Below are 19058 nucleotides of genomic sequence, written 5' to 3'. Positions count from 1 at the left end.
GAAAGCAATATCGATACGTTCCCTGCGGAACCAGGAGATTATTTTTTTCCGTTTGACCGGGGAGTGGATCCCATCCGCATTAAGAGACGAAAATTTTAGATTAACCATTGTCCACCCGGCCTGGATCGATAGGAGCAGAAAAGACAATCTGATAGTGATAGAGGTAGAAGAGCCCCCCAGCAAGGCCCTCCGCCTGCTCAGCATCAAAGGGATCATATGTTAGCAAATGAAGGCAATACATAACTACCCGCGCTCTCGAGACTCTACACATACATCCCCAATCATACCCCCCCCCGATACACTCCCCCCCACCCCATACCTCCCAGCCCCCCCCCTTCCGAACTGACCCACCTTCCATCACTCTACCCATCCCGGAACCAGTGTAGAATCAGTGCCCCGCACCGCCCCCCCAGAAAACAAAGTGCAGCATGATATCTATATAATCAGCACAAGAACAACAAAAGTAAACAAACACGCTCTTCAAATGTGGCAATAAACAGAACATCCACCCCGGGCTTCACAGCAGGCTGCAGAGGAAGAGAGTCATGCCCCCTGCACGATGAAGAGGACCAGGATCCCAAAGAAGGGGCTCAATGGGTACAGGTGGCAGGAATATAGCCATGGGATGTGTAAGTCCAGGAGCCACAGTCCAGAGGCCGCCAGCTTCCATCTCTCTTCGGGCCCCGGCCAAAGGATACCATCCCTGCTTTGACAGCAGAGAGAAAGCCCGCTACCTCCCTGGAGGGCTATGCGATATGTCAATCGGGCCCACACCGGCTTCAGATCCCTCAGGGAGCCGGCAGTCCCTCCAGGTATGAACGAAGCGCTGCTGGAGTATCCATCATGACCACACCGGTGTTGGTTTGGATGCGCACCTTAGCAGGATATTGAAGGGTGAATTTAATCCCTCTGGCATGAAGTTGTGTGCAGTAGGGCGCCAAAGCCCTTTGTTTCTCTGAGAGCCAGATGGAAAAGTCCTGAAAGAGCAGAAGCTTGGTGCCATTGTAATCCAGGGAGCGGGCTCGTCGGTATGCCTCCAAGATACGGGCCTTAATCGCATAGTTGAGAAATCAGGCTATAACAGGACGTGGTCTGGCCCCCTCAGCACGTGGCGCTCCTATGCGGTGTGCCCTTTCCACATGCACCGGGCCCAGGGAAGCCGTGAGTCCCAGGGCCTGAGGCAACCACGTGGCCACCAAGTCTCCTAGCTCAGTGTCCCGGACCAACTCCGGCACCCCTATGAGCCTTAAGTTGTTTCGACGGCTGCGGTTTTCAGCCTCCTCAGCCCAATCATCCAGCCGCTGGACCCTTGCTTCCAAGGCCGCCAGTCGCCCATCCGCCGTGTCCGCCCGATCTTCTTGGGCCGAGATTCGCTCCTCAGCCTGCTGGAGACGCGCAGCGTGCCCTGCAATGCTGTCTTTTACTTCTTCCAGCACAGCATGCAGTTTAGACAGTTTTTCATCCAGCAATTTAGAAAGATGGCAGACTGAGACATGCATGTATGCCTCGTGCTGGGACGCAGCTGCCGAGATCGGGCTGGGGGCCGCCATTTTTTCTGGCTTAACTGACCTCTCTTTTCCGGGCCTCGGGGTCCTTATCAGCATGCCGGCCGATCGCAGCTGATCTACGCGCCTCCGAGCGCTCACACGGTAGCAGGAGAGAGCCCGAAGTGAAGTAGTATGAATTCAGCGCGGTGCGTGCCAGCTATCAGCAAGTTGTGAGGCGATTTCTGGGGGAAGGAGCAGAGCCCGATCTACTCGCGTCCGTTCAGCGCGCTAGCGTCACGTGACCCCCAAGAAAATCTCTTAATTTATGAAGCAGTGAAGTTTTAAAAGAGCTTAAGACACCACTGCTCATGTATCTGTGGCTTAAAAGACAAAGTGGAATCCAATATCACCCCCAGGTATTTGCATTCATTAGATACCGGAAAAACTATTATCCAAACTCAATCAGTACAGATGGAAATAATTCTACTAGTTTCTGGCGACCTACACAGAGTGTCTCGGTTTTACACATAGTCAATTTTAAATGATTAGTGTCCATCCACTTTGATTACATCAAAACATCTTTCTAATCGTGAAATCGCGTCTTGCATTGAATTCTCGACCGGGACCAGGAATTGAAGGTCGTCGGCATAAAACTTATAGCTTATCTCAAGAGCCTGCACTTCTCGACCAGCGGCAGCAGAAGGCTGCTCTCCTCCATAAGGGGAGCACGACTCAAGCAATTGGTGCTGGAGCCTACTAGGGCCCAAGTGATACTGGATTGGTGCTCACCTATGGAGAAAGCGTCTCGGAGATCTCGGTAGGCGATAAGCTAGCCACCAGCGACCACAATATGATATGGTTCAACCTCAAAAAGGGTTTCTCCAGATCAAGCACGACAACAAAAGTACTCAACTTTCGAGGCACGGACTTTAAACGCATGGGAGATTTTGTCCATCAAGCACTGCAACACCAAGCGATGACTAATGATGTGGAGGATATGTGGTCAACCTTGAAATCTACCTTACACACAACAACAAACCACTACATAAGATCAGTAAGTAAACGGAGAAGAAACAACAGACCTCAATGGTTCACCAAAGAGATATCAGATCTAGTCAAAGACAAGAAGCGTGCATTCATATCCTACAAAAGCTCGGGGAAAAAGAGGCTAGAACAAAATATACGGCCAAGTCAGCAGCTGTCAAACTGGCAGTCAAAGAGGCCAAGCTTCGAATAGAAGAAAACTTAGCAAAGAACTCAAAAAGGGGGACAAATCTTTCTTCAGGTATATTAGTGACAGAAAAAGAAACACGGATGGGATAGTACGCCTCAGAAAACCTGATGGGAGTTATACAGAGTCAGACACAGATAAAGCCGAACTACTAAATGAGTACTTCTGTTCAGTCTTCACCTGCGAGGGGCCAGGGTCCGGCCCACAGTTGCAGGAGAAGCACAACTCGGGAGACCCGTTCCTGAACCACAAGTTTACACCCAGTGACGTCTACAGCGAGCTATCAAAACTCAAGGTGAACAAGGCTATGGGACCGGACAATCTGCACCCCAGGGTGCTCAGAGAGCTGTGTGATGTCCTAGCGGAACCATTAGCCATACTCTTCAACCTCTCCCTGAGTACGGGAAAAGTCCCTTTGGACTAGAAAACAGCTAACGTCATTCCTCTGCACAAAAACGGTTGCAGGGCAGAGGCTGAGAATTACAGACCGGTTAGTCTCCCTTCAATTGTGAGTAAGCTCATGGAAACACTAATCAAACGTGAATTAGACACTTTCCTGAACGAGGAGAATCTACGCAACCCCCACCAACACGGTTTCACCAAGGGTAGGTTATGCCAATCCAATCTTATCAGCTTCTTTGACTGGGTAACTAGAAAGCTGGACCAAGGAGAGTCCCTGGACGTCGTGTATTTGGACTTCAGTAAAACTTTCAACAGCGTCCCCCACCGTAGATTATTGAACAAAATGAAATCGATGGGATTAGGTGCAACACTAACTCAATGGGTCACTGACTGCTAAGTGGTAGACTTCAGAGAGTGTTGGTTAACGGTGCCCTCTCCAAAACGTCGAGGGTGTCCAGTGGAGTGCCGCAGGGTTCGGTCCTGGGACCGATCCTTTTCAATATATTCATAGGAGACCTGACCTAGGGGCTTCAAGGTAAGATAGCATTGTTTGCCGACGACGCCAAACTATGTAACACTGTAAGTAGAAATGATTTGTCCGACAGCATGAAGCAAGACCTGCTTTTACTGGAACATTGGTCAACAACCTGGCAGCTGGGCTTCAACGCGAAAAAATGCAAGATCATGCACCTTGGCAACGATAATCCGTGCAGAACATACACACTGAATGGCGAGACCTTGGCTAGGACGGCAGCAGAGCGGGACTTAGGGGTGGTCATTAGTAAAGACATGAAAACAGCCATCCAAGTGGAAAAGGCTACATCCAAGGCTAGACAAATGCTGGGTTGTATCCATAGAAGCTTTGTTAGCCGGAAGCCGGAGGTCATAATGCCATTGTACAGAACCATGGTGAGACCTCATCTGGAGAACTGTGTGCAATTCTGGAGGCCACACTACCGTAAGGACGTACTGAGAGTTGATTCGGTTCAGCGCATGGCCACTAGGATGATCTTGGGGCTAAAGGATTTCTCAAACGAGGACAGGCTGCACAGATTGCGGCTATACTCTTTCGAAGAGCGTAGGGAAAGGGGAGACATGGTTGAGACATTTAAGTACATCACTGGCCGCATAGAGGTGGAAGACAACATTTTCTCTTTCAGGGGTCTGTCAGCCACGAGAGGACATCCGCTGAGAATCAAGGGCGGGAAATTTCATGGGGATACCAGGAAGTACTTCTTCACAGAAAGAGTGGTAGACCATTGGAACAAACTCCCAGAGCAGGTGATCGCGGCCAGCAGCATACAAGATTTTAAGAATAAATGGGATGCCCACGTCAGATCTTTACGAGGGCAGTGTAGAGGTGATACCACCTGTGAGCGACCCCTTAGGAGGTTTTAGGGGAGGGTTAATGGAGTGGGCAGACTTGATGGGCTATGGCCCTTTTCTGCCGTCATCTTCTATGTTTCTATGTTTCTAATGGGAGCAGATAAATATTAAACAATATAGCCGATAATGCCGATCCCTGAGGTACTCCACAGGTCACCAGTGCCCATTCCAACTCCACACAAAACATTCTCCCTGACAAATAGGATGCAAACCACTGTAATACAGTACCTCTAATGCCCAATACCGGTAATCTCCGTAAAAGAATCTGATGCGCAATTATGTCGAAAGCAGTGGAGAAATCCAGGAAAACTATAAAAAATGATTTACCCTGATCAAGCCCCCTGTAGATCACATCTAAGGTTGAAATCAATAATAATTCTGTTGAACGATGTATCTGCAATCCAAATTGACCATTATCCAAAAGGTTTGACTTCTCCAAGAAATCCTGAAGTTGGTGAAGCAAAATCTTTTCAAGGACTTTTGATAAAAAGGGTAAAGATGAAATCAGACAAAAATGTTGCAACAGGCTACCATCTACTCTATCCTTCAAGAGTGGCCAAACCACCGCTCCTTTAGTGACTTAGACACAATGCCTTTCTGCGGAAACTTCGTCACTAATTTCAATAAATAGCTTCACTGATTGTTGAAAAAACCCCAACCGGACAAGGGTCTAAAGGGCATGCTGTCTTATTCAGCTGTTAAATAATATGTATCGATTGTCTCTCAGAGTCGAACTCAGATCATCGTTCAGCAAGTGATCCTCTCTCAAAGGCGGCGTCTTATCTCTAAACTCTGCAGCTATTTTACTCACTTTATCAATGAAAAATGTCAAAAAGTCAGTTTCAGCTATTCTGGTCTCATCATTCTAATAAGATTGCATAAATCTGAATCCTATCTTTCTGTTGAGTGGGAAGGGGGGTTTGGGGGGAGGGGCAGGGTGGTTGTTTGGGAGTCTTTTTGAAGAAACAACAATGGGACTTCCACATAGTGTTTATATTGTTGATGTATTCTTTTGTTTTTCTTGTTTTCTTTTTATTTTATAATATGATGGGTTGTGGGATTGGGGTATAATAGTGAAATATTTACTTTGTATGCTATATTGAGTGGCTGTAGTATTCTGCAGTGGTGTACTTGTGGTGATTATATTGTTTTGTATTTATTATAAAATTCTAATAAAAATTAAAAAACAAAAAAAAGATTGCATAAATCTGAACCTGGCTAGTAGCTTGGGTCGACCCTTTCCCTAGACATGTTACAGATGCTTATTATACCCAATTAATTACTGCTACACTCCCCTCATCGCTCCCACCACCATTCAAGTTCTGTGGGGCACAGTAGAGAAGTAAGTGAGGGGGGGGGGGGCGTACCACCCTAGGTGCTGTCTTGGTGGGGGCACCGGCACCTCTCTGCCCCACATCTTTCTTTAAAATCTTCACCAGCCCGAGCAACTACTCTAGCCTGCTGCTCGCGCCAGCCTGGCTCCCTCTGAAATCACTTCCGGGTTGCGGGACCAGGAATTGACATCAGAGGTCAAGCCAATGGCAGCATGAGCAGTCGGCCGGAGAAGCTGCTCGTGCTGGTGAAGATTTAAAGATGCAAAAGAGAGGGATGGGAGTGGGGAAGGAAAGAGGGGAGCGGAGAGGAAAGCAAAGGGGACACAGTTTGAGCAACTTTGGACTACATACTTGGAAGCCGAGAGGTCTATGGGTGCCATCCGATGATCATCTCTGGAGTGCGACCTGTTTTTGATATGAGTGTGTGTGTGTATAGGCTGGTTAATGTGTCCCTTCGTTACGTTAACAAAGCTCTTACCCAGACAAGTCCCTCTCACCGGGCCATATCTTTCTTGACTTCCGATTCCCAATTCCCAACTGTCCTAGGACTCTTTGCTTGGCCTACTCAAATCTACTCGTTATACCCTCATTCTGCAACATCAATGACTGTATACGGTCACGAATCTTCAATGTAACGGCCCTACTCTTTGGAACACACTTCCCTCAACTTTTTCACTGAAGAATCAAAGATTAGATTCAAACGAGGTCTCGACATCTTCTTATCTGAGGATGCCTTTGACCAAAAACATGCCTCTATGCTGCCTACTGAAAACCAAGTCCTGTTGCCAAGTAATCTAAAATGCATTCTACTCTTTTCTATCCCCAGATATATTTTCTTCCAATTTTCTGAGTGATTTTAAAGTTCTATTATAAACTGCTCAGAAAGGTCTCTCACTGGGTGATATATCAAGACTTATTAAACTTGAAACTTGATTTCCAGCAGTACTTATCCCGCTAGTGCCACTAAAAATATGGACATACCACCTCAGCATTATCTGGTTATGGCAGGAATAGTCCAGGCTGAGTGGAACTGGGATTTACCAGCAATATTCAGAAGAGATCGGGGTGACCACCTACTGACAGCAAAAAGGCTCTGCTAACATTATCCTGGTCGTGATCTGGAATCTGTATGGAATATTGATATGGAAAGGTTTACTGAGCATAATAAGATTAACTTTGTATAAGTCAATTAAGTGAAGAAAGGGCATCTAAGTCACACTGAGGAAAAAGAGGCAAATATTACGCTAAGTGATGTATTAAAGTGACACATTTAGGTCTTTGCATTTATGCCAGCCAGCTGGACATCCAGAGACCCTGCTGTTTCCCAAGCTTCTGCACACAGAGACCCAGTCACAACCCAGGATCTGGCACCACAAAACACACCTTCCTTCTGATTCCCTCACAACACGGTTTTGAGCTTCAAGATTTCTGACATGTGAAGTTAAAGATAAACACCTTCCCTTCACCTTTCCAGAGCTTACATTGTATGGCCCATAGGTTAAGCCTTCCCTTACAGGTCAAGTGACTGATCCTTATCTATAAAGGGGCAGAACCCCCAGTGCTTTCCCTACAAAAGGTGTCTATAGAAGGCAATCAGAAATCAGTATAACAGGAACTGTACTCAATTGGTTTGCCGACTTCCTACAAAATCGTGAATATATAGTCAAAAGGCAAGAATCATACTCCAACCCTTGGAAGGCGTTATGTGGCGTCCCACAAGCTCCCCATTATCCCCAATCCTATTCAATTTATTCATGAGCTCGCTGGGTCACATCAAAATGGAAGATGAAACGGTACTGTTGTATGCCGACAACATCCTCCTCCTCATTCCCATAACCATCCTAATATTGCCAAAAAAATCTCAAACAATATAGATAAATTTCAAACCTGGACAACGAAAAACGAAACTGAACGCCACTAAGACCAAAACCATTGGTTTCCACACCGCACAACAGAATGTCATACCTAAACTCACTCTTCCAATGGAACCACAAATATCTAACCTTCGGAAAATATCTAACCTTTGGAAAAAGACCATCTATACTATGCGTCAACTGCGACTCACAAGATCATACTTTCACCCACACCACTTGGCTCTAATCGTTCAGATAATGGTCCTTGCTCAATTGGACTATTGCAAACCTTGGCATCAACAACTTTTTCAACCACAAACTACAACTCATCCAGAACACAGCAGTTAGACTAATCTACAAATTAAAGAAATTTGACTCAATCACAACCTTCATCAGGCAATTACATTGGCTTCCAATAACATCTTGAATAATTTTCAAATCGTCTTGTATCCTACATCAGATTCCATACGGAAACTCAGCAGCCCCTCACATTCAATTATTCTCTAATGTTTGGTCAACTTCAAAAAGAATCCTTAACAGAATCCAACTAAATCTACCATTCACAAAAAACCTCCACTACGAGCAAATTTTCAACTCTATGCTAACTTATCTGAGTGTAAAAACCTGGAAAGACCTACCGGAAGTTATTAGGACAGAGACAAACTGCACTACATTCAGAAAAAACCTTAAGACTCACCTCTTTGACAACTAACTGTCTTAGTTTCTGCATAACTCCCCTCTACTTCTGGGTCCCCTCTCTTATTTCTCCATACCCCCCTTCCCTACAACTTTCCCCCTTCCTCCTTGATCTGTCGCCTTGAGCCTGTATAAGTATGTGCGACGCACAAATGGAAGTTTAGATTAGATTAGACATTTTTACCCCGGTCCCTATTATTACTCCACTCACCTGGGGAGCTGCTTTTCCCAATTTCTCTTTCCTCTGATCCAGGCTCACCCCTGATGTACGGCTCTTCCCCTCGTTCGATGTGGGATATAATCTTAGGGGTGACGGTTAGAGAACCTGCTGCTGGGGTAAGAAAATTGCATTCAATTAATTTTCTCAAAATGATTATACCTCATAAAAAGTAACATAAATCCTCTTTACTCATCTTTAATCCCACTCTAAATAGTTCAATGTATTATCACCTCATTTCAATATATGCAAACTTCTTCAACACTTATACAACATGCAGGTCTCCTTGTTCACACCAGAACATCTAGAATAAGGTAAAACAAACTCTCTGAGAATACTCAGACTGATATGAGCATAGAGAAAGGGCAGGAAGCTAAAATCATTTTCCCACATCCTTCTCCAAAGAAATCTTTCCAGCAAAGAATCAGAATTTCAGAGATTATCTTCAACTAGAGCAGTAAGGATTACTTTTCCATTTTAATTAGGTTATTTCTTGGCATCTTTTTGCAACTTGTATCCTATCAATACTGTAGATGAGACTTTCATCAGATACAAAGTGAAAAATCACCACCAATCGGAACCTGAGATGTGAATAGTCTGCTAGTGTGGAAAATACCAGAATCTACCGTATCTTTGTCCTGGGCTCCTGTCTGCCTCTATAACCTGTGGATGCTTCAGAGATTTTTAATACAAGGTGCTACCCAAAAGTTTGGGGAATGTGAATAGCATGAGCAAACTGGACATACTAGGCCCTTCCGCCTCTAGAGGTGTCTAGCAGTATGCTTTGTTAATCAGTCTCCAGTAAAGCTAGCAGAACCTAATGTCAGAGTGTCTAAAGCTGAGTTTTCTGTTATTAATATAGACTCACAGGTGCGATTGCAATGAAAGATTAGGTTCTTACCTTTGCTAATCTTCTTTCTTGTAAATCCACACTTTATTCCTGGACAAGTGGTTTTGTTTATCCATACTCACCAGACAACTTATAGGAAGCCTCAATTATTCAGAGTCTTCAGCCCCTCCCCTGCACTGATGAAAGGGGCACTAGAAACCCCAGGGCAAAGTGCTAAACATAGTCAGATGGCATTCTTCAAAAGGCTGGTCAGAAATTCAGCTTACCAGTACTGGTCAAGGCAGATGATTGGTGAATCAGCAATGTCCTGGGCAGGCTCCAGGAATAAAGTGTAGGATTTACAAGAAAGAAGATTAGTAAAGGTAAGAACCTAATCTTTCGTTCTTGTAAAATCCCAATTTATTCCTGGACAAGCATGTTGTAACAGCGCAGTCCCATAAAATCAGGGTGGGACTGATGAGACCACTGCCAAAACAGAGGAACCAAAAACAGCATCCTGCTTGGCTGCCACATCAATCCTATAAAGGTTTGCAGCGAAGACCAGGTAACAGTCCGCAATATCCTCCAAAGAAATCACCTGATGATTCAGTAAAAGACGAGGACGTGCCTCTAGTAGAATAAGCCTGCACAGAAAGAGGGGGCTTCTTGCCGGCTGCAATGTAGGCAGAAGAAATAGCTCTACAAATCCATCTATAAATAATAGCCTTAGACGCCGACCTGCCCCTGCAGGCCAGACCCACCACAGCAAACAAATATTTGAAGACCCAAATAATTTGTGACCTCCAGGTAGCCTAACAAAACCCTGTGCACGACCAGGGACCGCAACACCCGGTCCTGCTCCTGAGACCCAGAGGAGGTAAAAGATGGGAGCCACACCTGCTGGTTGATGTGAAAGGCTGAATCCACCTTCGGATGAAACAAGGGAACAGTGTGCAGAAACACACCAGAATCCATGTTCTTAAGAAAAGGATCATGGCATAGATTGAGCCTGAAGTTTAAACACCTGGCGATCTGAAGTAATGGCCACCAGTAAAACTGTCTTGATGGCAAGATACATCAGGGAGGAGTGGTCTAGGGCAGGGGTTGGCAACTCTGGTTCTCGAGGGCCGGAATCCAGTCGGCTTTTCAGGATTGAAAGCAGCGTATGCAAATAGATCTCATGCATATTCAATGGGGAAATCATGAAAACCAGCCTGGATTCCGTCCCTCAAGGACCTGAGTTACCCACCTCTGGTCTAGGGGCTCAAAGGGTGGACGCGTTAGAGACCGAAGGGCCTGGTTGAGATTTCAGGTCGGACAGAGCAAACAAAGCAGAGGCTACAGCCACAGTGCACCACGCAAAAAAATCCAGCAGTCTGAGGTAAAGGCCTGCCATTCCACTAGAAATTCTGAAAACTGACGCCCGATCCTTGGGGGTTCAGCCTGGTGTCAGAATTGCTTCTTGGAAGGCACTGCGGGACAACTCCCTGATGGCTTATGATGACGGGAACCCCTGAATCTCTGACTGCCTACTGGGGTAGAGCACTGCCCTGTGGACCCCCAAAGTACTGACATGAGCATCTGGGGTGACAAAAGCTAGAGCGCCCCGATCCCTAGAAGACAGGGGTCAATTATCTAGCAAGGCCTTGGGCTTATGATTCTGCACACTTGCCATCAGGTCATCCACACCTTTGCCAAACAGCAGTTGCCATCTGAAGGGTAACCTTCTCAGGGTCACCTCAGAAGAGGAATCCCTGAACTAACGATTTTCCTGCCCAATTGGGTGGGTTTTTTTCCAGACATCCTGGTGGGTTTATTTTATACCCTCTTCACCCTCTCCTAACCACACTGGTCCTGTGGTGTAAACAAAATAAGCAAACAAAAAATATATTTCCTCTCTATTAAATCCTAGCTCATGTTTGCGGTCCAACACCAGCTCTAGAAGGATACACATTTCAAATATGACATATTGTAATCACAAAACAAAAATAAAATTATTTTCCAACCTTTTGTTGTCTGGTCATTTTTCAAATCTTGTTGGTCCCATGTTGCTCTGGTTGTCTTCTGATTAGGCTCTCCTTCTTTCTCCGTGCTAACCATCCATCTTCCATCAATGTCCTCCCCTTCTGTTTCCCTTTCCGGCCCCGGAGGTCTGGCATCTTTCCTTTGGTTCATCTCCATCACCCCGCAGCTGCAGTGATGGACCCCACCATCCACAGGTGCATCATCTCTCCTTTTCTCATCTACCCTTTCATCCAGCATCTCTCTTCTGTGTCCCTATTCTCCTCTCCAGTACTGACCCCTTGTGTCCTTGTTCCTATGCTCCTTCCATGCCCAGCCTCTTATCTCTCCCCATATCCAGCTTCTTCTTTCTCTCTTCCTTACCTCCTGTATCCCCGTCCCCAGGTACAGGCTATCTCCTACTATCTCTCCTGCCATCCTGCACCCTGCCCACCTACTTTGGAGCAGAATCTGTCCCTCTTGTACCCTTCCCCTTGTGGTCTTGCATTTCTCTCTCCCTCTCTCCCCATTAGTCCAGCACCTCTTCTCTGCTTTCCTCCCCATCTTTTTGGTTTGGTTTCTTTCTTCCCTTCCCTTCACCCCACCCCAGCTCTGGCATCTCCCCTCCCTTCTTTTATTCCTTCCTCATCCTCCCTCTGCACAGGCCTGCCACCCCTCCGCCAAAGGAAATCTTTCTCCTCTTCCCTCTGCACAGGCCTGCCTCCCTGCCCTGAAGGCCTGCTCGCCGCCGCGAAAACCTGTTCCCCCCACGAAGGCCTGCTCCCCCCACGAAGGCACTTTCTCTCTTCCTCCCAACCGCGAAGGCCTGCTCCCTCCATGAAGACCTGCTCCCCTCTGCCACGAAGGCACTCTTTTCCTCCTATCCACCGCAAATGCCAGCTCCTCATCCGAAGGCCTGCTCCCTCCCGCCTAAGGCACTCTTTTCCTCCTCTCCGCCGCTAACGAACACCTGCTCCCCCTGAAGCCTGCACCTTCCCTGCTCTTACCTCCTTAACGCTAATAGAGCAGCCTGCAGGCTCGTTGGTGTTTTAGCAATCCCTGCAGCTGCCCGTGGTTCTCAGCGGCAAGTGCTCTCTGCCGCGATCCTGCCCCTGACATCAAAGCAGGGGCAGGATCGCGGCAGAGAGAATGTGCTGCTAAGGATCATGGGCAGCTGCAGGGATCTCTAAAACACTAGCGAGCCTGCAGGCTGCCCTATTAGCCTACAGGAGGTAAGAGTGGGGAAGCTGGTGGAGGCAAGAGCAGGGAAGCTGGGGGAGGTAAGAGTGGAGAAACTGGGGAAGGCAAGAGCAGAAAAACTGGGGGAGGCCTTTCTGACTGACCCTCCCCCCTCAAGTAGGAGCCGCAGTGGATGGCCAGCAAAAGGCAGCTAGGCAGCTCTGCAGCTCCTGCTTTAGGAAGACACGGAGGAAGGGTCGGCCATTGAATTGGGAGGCCGATTTTCTTTTAAATTGAATCGATTTGAATCGATTCACCTGATTCGAATCGTGAATCGGGCAGCACTACACCGGACCACTGCCGGCTCCAAAACATCCTATGCACCATAATGGAGTAGGCGGAGAGCATAATGAAGACCTTGAAGATTTTGTACAGAGCATATAATTTTTTAAGTACCTTCTTACTTCTCATTTATAATCTTAATGTATATTTTCTACAAACCGCTTAGAACCTAACGGATGTAGCAGTATATAAGAAATAAATTACATTACATTACATTACATAATCCACACCAGAGGTGAGAAAAACAAGATCCTGGATCACAATAGTATCTGGATCATGGCGGAGCTTAGTATGACATGCTCTGGCCACAAAGGAAGAGGCCACTCTTGAGTCGGATAGACGCTTAAGGATAAAATCTACCCTGCAGTCCTGGACAGAGAAGTGTGCTTACTGACCTGTGCCACCAAGGAACCAACCTTCGGGGACGCAAAACGTGAGTTGAAGGTGTCTGCCAATGGATAAAGTCTGGACATGGTCCTAGCACAGTTCAGGGACTCTCCGACACTTTCCAGATGCCTGTGAGCATCTCGACAATATCAGGATGGTCCGGAAAAGAAACAGTCTGCGGCTTCTCGTCACTCATGAGAGAACAGGACGCCACAGCAGACTAGTCACAGGCCAACTTCAATTCCTGAACAGATTCCAAGATTAGATCAACCAGGTGTGTGGGCACACTGCAGGATCCTCCCTGAGATCCTGGAGACCACTAGGATCCTGATCATAGCTATCTGCGAGAGAGACAATGTCCCCCGTGGAAGAAATACCAGCCTGCATCGGTAAAGACATGGTCAGAGTATCATAGGCATCCGCGCCAAAACAGAGCAATTGATGGAGAAGCCATGGGAAGACCAGGCTTTAGACCTATATCCTGCAACAGAGGGATTCACACAGGCGGCACAAACACTGGCAATGGAGCAGAAGGCATCTCTTTCTTGTCTGGAATGGCATCAGAACCCCTTTGAGGGGTTGAGGGAACATTGGCTGATGAAATTTCATCCCCCTTCCACATCGCACATGAACACGGTCTCTCACCGGACAGACATCCGTCGCAAATAAGGCCTGAATTTGAAGTACCCTGCCCTGGGGAGTCCATCTGAGTGGTTACCTTGCCAAAACTAAGCTTATAAAGTCATATAAATATCTTTAAATTCAAATCTGGAGAAAAATCCAAGCAGTAATTTAAGGATTTTAGGGGTGTGGGTACTAGGTCTTACTCCAAAACTGTTCAAAACCCACTTTTGGAGACCTCCAAAATCTCTGAATCAGGCTGTACTCGCTGTGTGCCCTGAGAATGCATGGAAGGAATCACACTGCAACCTAAATTTAACTTTTCCTTTCTCTTCACCTGTTTCCACTCTTCATACTATCCCCGGTTTCTCATCTTAAAATTCAGAAAAAAACTGATAACATTTCTGTGCCATAAACCGTCAGGATCATCCACGCAACAACATCCTCATACTGTACAACTGACTATATCAAGAACTGGCATTGTATTTAATAACTGAGTGTATTGTATATCTTGTATAACTCTATACAGTATGTAATTGCTAACACCAGCAGAAAAGAGCAAGGCCCCTTGTTATGACATGAGCATTCGTGTCTTGTTTAGCAGATTTTAACTGACCACTATAAGCTCCCTATGTTCTACATGGTCTCTTTACATTGTAAATCACCTTAAACCTATATATACATAGTGCTGTCCCTAAATTAAAGATTCAAATAGATCTGTTGCTTCACAGCTGCAATTTTAGCCATCCATGAGATCTGCAGTTTCCTCAACACTCCTTCCTAAAAGCGGAACTTGTTCCTTCTCAGCTCTAGCTTCTACAAGATAATAACCTGCAATATTTAGTTGGTCTTCTCGGTCTGTGCCCCGTTTCCCACTCTTGAACCCATTTTAACTACTGAAGACCAATACTTGCAGGCTTTACTTCATGTTCACTACAAATTATAAAAATCCCCATTACCTTTGTAGTCCTTCCAACATCTTTCATCTGCCCTCTGATACAGCTTCAGAAATGGTAACATAAGTTCTCTAGAGCAGGGGTGCCCACACTTTTTGGGCTTGCGAGCTACTTTTTAAATGACCAAGTCACAATGATCTACCAACAATAAAATTTTAAAAAAACACAACGCACACTGTACGCATAGAAAATGTTAATCATCATTCCTATTCCAGGGTTTTCAAAGAGGTCAAAGCAGATGACTCTATGCACTGTCACCTCAGTAACAACCATACAAAAGTAGACAAATACCCACCCCCTCCCTTTTTACTAAACCACGTTAGCAGTTTTTAGTGCAGGGAGCTGCGCTGAATGCCCAGCGCTGCTCTCGACACTCCTAGGCTCCCTGCGCTAAAAACCTCTATTGTGGTTTAGTAAAAGGGGACCATAGTGTAAAATATAGACAGCAGATATAAATTCAGACACATTTTGATCACAAAATTTAAAATAAAATCATTTTCCCTACCTTGTCTGGTGATTTCATGAGTCTCTGGTTGCACTTTCTTCTTCTGACTGTGCATCCAATCTTTCTTCCCTTCTTTTAGCCTGTATGCTTCTTCTCCTCCAGACCTCATTTCTTCCCCCCAACTTTTCCTTCCTCTTCCCTGCCCTTTCTTTCTCTCTGCCTCCCTTTCATTTTTTTCTGTTTCTCTTCTTTCCTTCTGTCTCCCTGCCTGCCCTTTTTCTTTCTTTCTCCCTGCCCTCCCCCAAGCCACTGCCACTGCCATTGCCATCGGGGACCAGGACCCAAACGCCACCAATAACAGGCCCCAAGCTCTCCCTGCTTCGGCCAACCAGCATTCCTCTCCCTGACGTCAATTCTGCCATCTGGAAGAGGAAGGCTGATCAGCCCAAGATCGCGATCAACCTATTGGGGGAAATGCTGCCGGGTCCTGCCTTCGCGGAAACAGAAAGTAGGCAGGACCCGGCAGGAAGAAGAACAAATGCTTGTCTCCCGCATTAGCCCGTAGCGAACGCTTGCTTCAGGGCTCTCAACATGTGCGCGCCGGCTTCTCTTCTCTTCCCTCCGAAACCGGAAGTTATGTCCGGGGGGGGGGAGGGGAGAAGGGAAGCCGGCGCGCACATGTTGAGAGCCCTGAAGCAAGCGTTCGCTACGGGCTAATGCGGGAGACAAGCATTTGTTCTTCTTCCTGCCGGGTCCTGCCTACTTTCTGTTTCCGCGAAGGCAGGATCCGGTTTTTTGTTCAGCAGCGGCAGATGACAGCTGGGGGATCGCCCAGCTAAAAGGCCCTAGGGAGAAAGAAAACTGGAGAGGAAGGCTGATCGGCCCGTAGATCAGGACGGCAACACGAGTCTATCACAGAGCCCGGGATAGGCTCCGCGATCGACTCGCGTTGCCTTCCTGAGCTACTGGTCGATCGCGATCGACGCGTTGGGCACCCCTGCTCTAGAGTATCTTATAGTCCATTCTTCATCCCTTTATCCCATCTTCCCTTTCCATGATTTCCTCAATTTTAGTGGCTTCCTAAACATGACACTCTTTATATAATACTCACTTGTAAAGAGAGGATACAAAGTAGCAGTTTCAGACCATACTGTTCCCTCAAGTTCCAAATTTCCTTGGAGTTCCCTTGTCTGTATTCATTTGACCACTTTGCTTCCCAACTGTTAAACTCCCTAAACATAATCCCAAGCACAAATTTTGGATTACGTCTAATGGTCATCAATCCAGAATAGCAGTTGTCATCTAACAGTGCATCCCCCATTTTGTCCCAGAAATCTAGCGTTAATTGGGTGATTGGCTTCCTACTTTCACTCCTCTGTAAGGGGCGAGCAGCCCACAAATTGACTCTAAAGCAGTGGTCTCAAACTCAAACCCTTTGCAGGGCCACATTTTGGATTTGTAGGTAGTTGGAGGTCTTCAGAAAAAAAAATAGCTAATGTCTTATTAAAGAAATGACAATTTTGCATGAGGTAAAACTCTATAGTTTAAAAATCTTTCCATTTGGCTGTTGTAATAATAATATTGTAATTTATAGTTAAAGAGTTGTATGATCAAGAAACTGTTTTATTTTACTTTTGTGATTATGATAAACATACCGAGGGCCTCGAAATAGTACCTGGCAGGCCGCGAGTTTGAGACCACTGCTCTAAAGCAACTTCTACTACCATTTCCTGTTATAATTAGACACTGAACTTTTTCTCACCTTCCGTGCAACATGCTACCACTGCCCAGTTATAGCCCTCAACATGAAGGACAACAAGATCTCATGGTCTCATTTGTTTTCATCACACGAGAGAAACATAATCAAAATTATCCTTATAATGATGGCCCACTACTGCTAATAAACATGTGATTTTTATCTCTTACCTAAAGAGATCAGGGTCTGATAATTCTCCTTCATCACCTCCCTGTAGAGCTCCTTCTGCTCTTCATCTAAATACTCCCACTCCTCCTGGGAGAAGGAGACAGCGACCTCCTCAAATGTCACCTGCATCTGAAATAAATACAAATCAGAAACACACTCAGCACTTTCAGAAAGAGGCCTCCCAGGGCTGGCGGAAAATATGCCGGGTATACATAATTTGCAATTACATAACACAGAGTCCCAGAACAGGGTTCTATTTCAGAAGACCTCCCAGTGCTGGGGCTGAACATGACAGAAGAAGATATTTGTAACACAACCCCAGAGGAGGGTTAGATTTCAGGAGAGCTCTCATTAGGGCAGAGGAAGAGATTTCTCTGTGTATATAATTTGCAGCCACATAATTGACAGTCCCAAAGCAGGACTATAGCAGGAAAAACCAGTTACAGCCAAAATCTCCCTTTGAGACTCCTGATCTCTCTCCTTCCCCTCAGGAGGGTCCCAAAGTGATTTTCCTCAGCCCCAGGACTGACTCTGCAACATCCCAGGGCAGAAGGAGTTGGGGGAGTCTCCCACCTGGGCAGAAGTTCCTGCAGGCATTTTGCTCTCTGCTTTTGTAGTTTTCAGGATTAGAAATTAATGTGGGGCTCTTTCTCTGGTCGAGGGTTTATTTCTTGCAGTGTCGGAAGAAGGAACAAAAGGACAGGAAGTGAGATTTGGGGCTCTGAGACTCGTATCTTGTTGGGCGCAGGCTGATGAGGTCACAAAGGGGAGACGCGAGTACTGTACAACACCCAGTGCAGGAAGCATTTCATGGCAGATGGGGGCGGGGCGTTCTCTTTCGTGCGTCACAAGGAAAGCTCATTAGAATACGAAGGCGTTTGCAGAGAAGTTTCTGTGCCCCTGAGGCTGCTTTAAGAGTCTTACTGGGAGGGAATCCTTTGCAGCATCCGGGTCCTGGTGTTTTCTACTCGGCTCCACCCCTTTCAGTGCTGATTGGTCAGAAAAGAGCTGGTGTAGTTAAAGGGATCCGCCCACTAACACTGAGAGGGGGGAGGAGTTTTATCTCATTCTGGCTCTTATTGGTCAGAATAATTCTGGGGCAGGGAGAGGAGGAGTTAAAGGAGGGAGAGGAGGGGTTAAAGGAGGGAGGGGAGGAGTTAAAGGAGGGAGGGGAAGACAGAATGTCAGGGGACGGAACATTTGTTCCCATCTCCATCCGTGCAAGCTCAGGCCCTGTAAACCATCTGATTCCATCCCCCACAATCCTCAAATAGTTTCATACTGAACTTATTGTATTAAAGTATAAAAAGAAACAATATCTTTATGGAGAAAAAGCGGTATATAAACTTAAGGCTTAGCTTAGTTTAATATTCTGTACAATCAGAGTTCTGACTGCTGAACTAGAGGAGATCTTGAGTTGGCAGGGCTTTGTTTATAAATGTTAATCAACACAGCTACAATACTATTTTATCCTAAAGCAAAAAAATAAAAATAATTTTTTTTTCTTCCTTTTGTTGTCTGGTTTCTGCTTTCCTCCTCTTCTTGCCATTCACTGTCTGCATTCTCTTTGCCTCTTCCATATGGCATCTGCTGTACCAGAAACTCTGCCTCTCCCTTCCATCTCTCACTCCCTCTCCCAGGTGCTTTTTAGCATGTTTATATTTATTCAAATTTGATATACTGCTTAATTGTACAGAAATCTCAGTGGTTTACATATCTTTTACATGTATTTCAATAATTTTCCCTATCTCTCTTCAACTTTCTTCCC

At 46.1% G+C, this 19058-nt stretch overlaps 1 pseudogene; it reads right to left on the bottom strand.

Moving 5' to 3' along the window:
- The window catches only part of LOC117354592, a 38844-nt pseudogene extending 20572 nt beyond the window's left edge, over nt 1-18272 (bottom strand).
- Between the last annotated feature and the right edge of the window lie 786 nt (nt 18273-19058).

The sequence above is a fragment of the Geotrypetes seraphini genome, chromosome 2 (assembly GCF_902459505.1).
Source record: "Geotrypetes seraphini chromosome 2, aGeoSer1.1, whole genome shotgun sequence".
Classification (NCBI taxonomy): Eukaryota; Metazoa; Chordata; class Amphibia; order Gymnophiona; family Dermophiidae; genus Geotrypetes; species Geotrypetes seraphini.
Note: the sequence above shows the minus strand (reverse complement) of the source record. Positions and strands in the feature narration are given on the sequence as shown.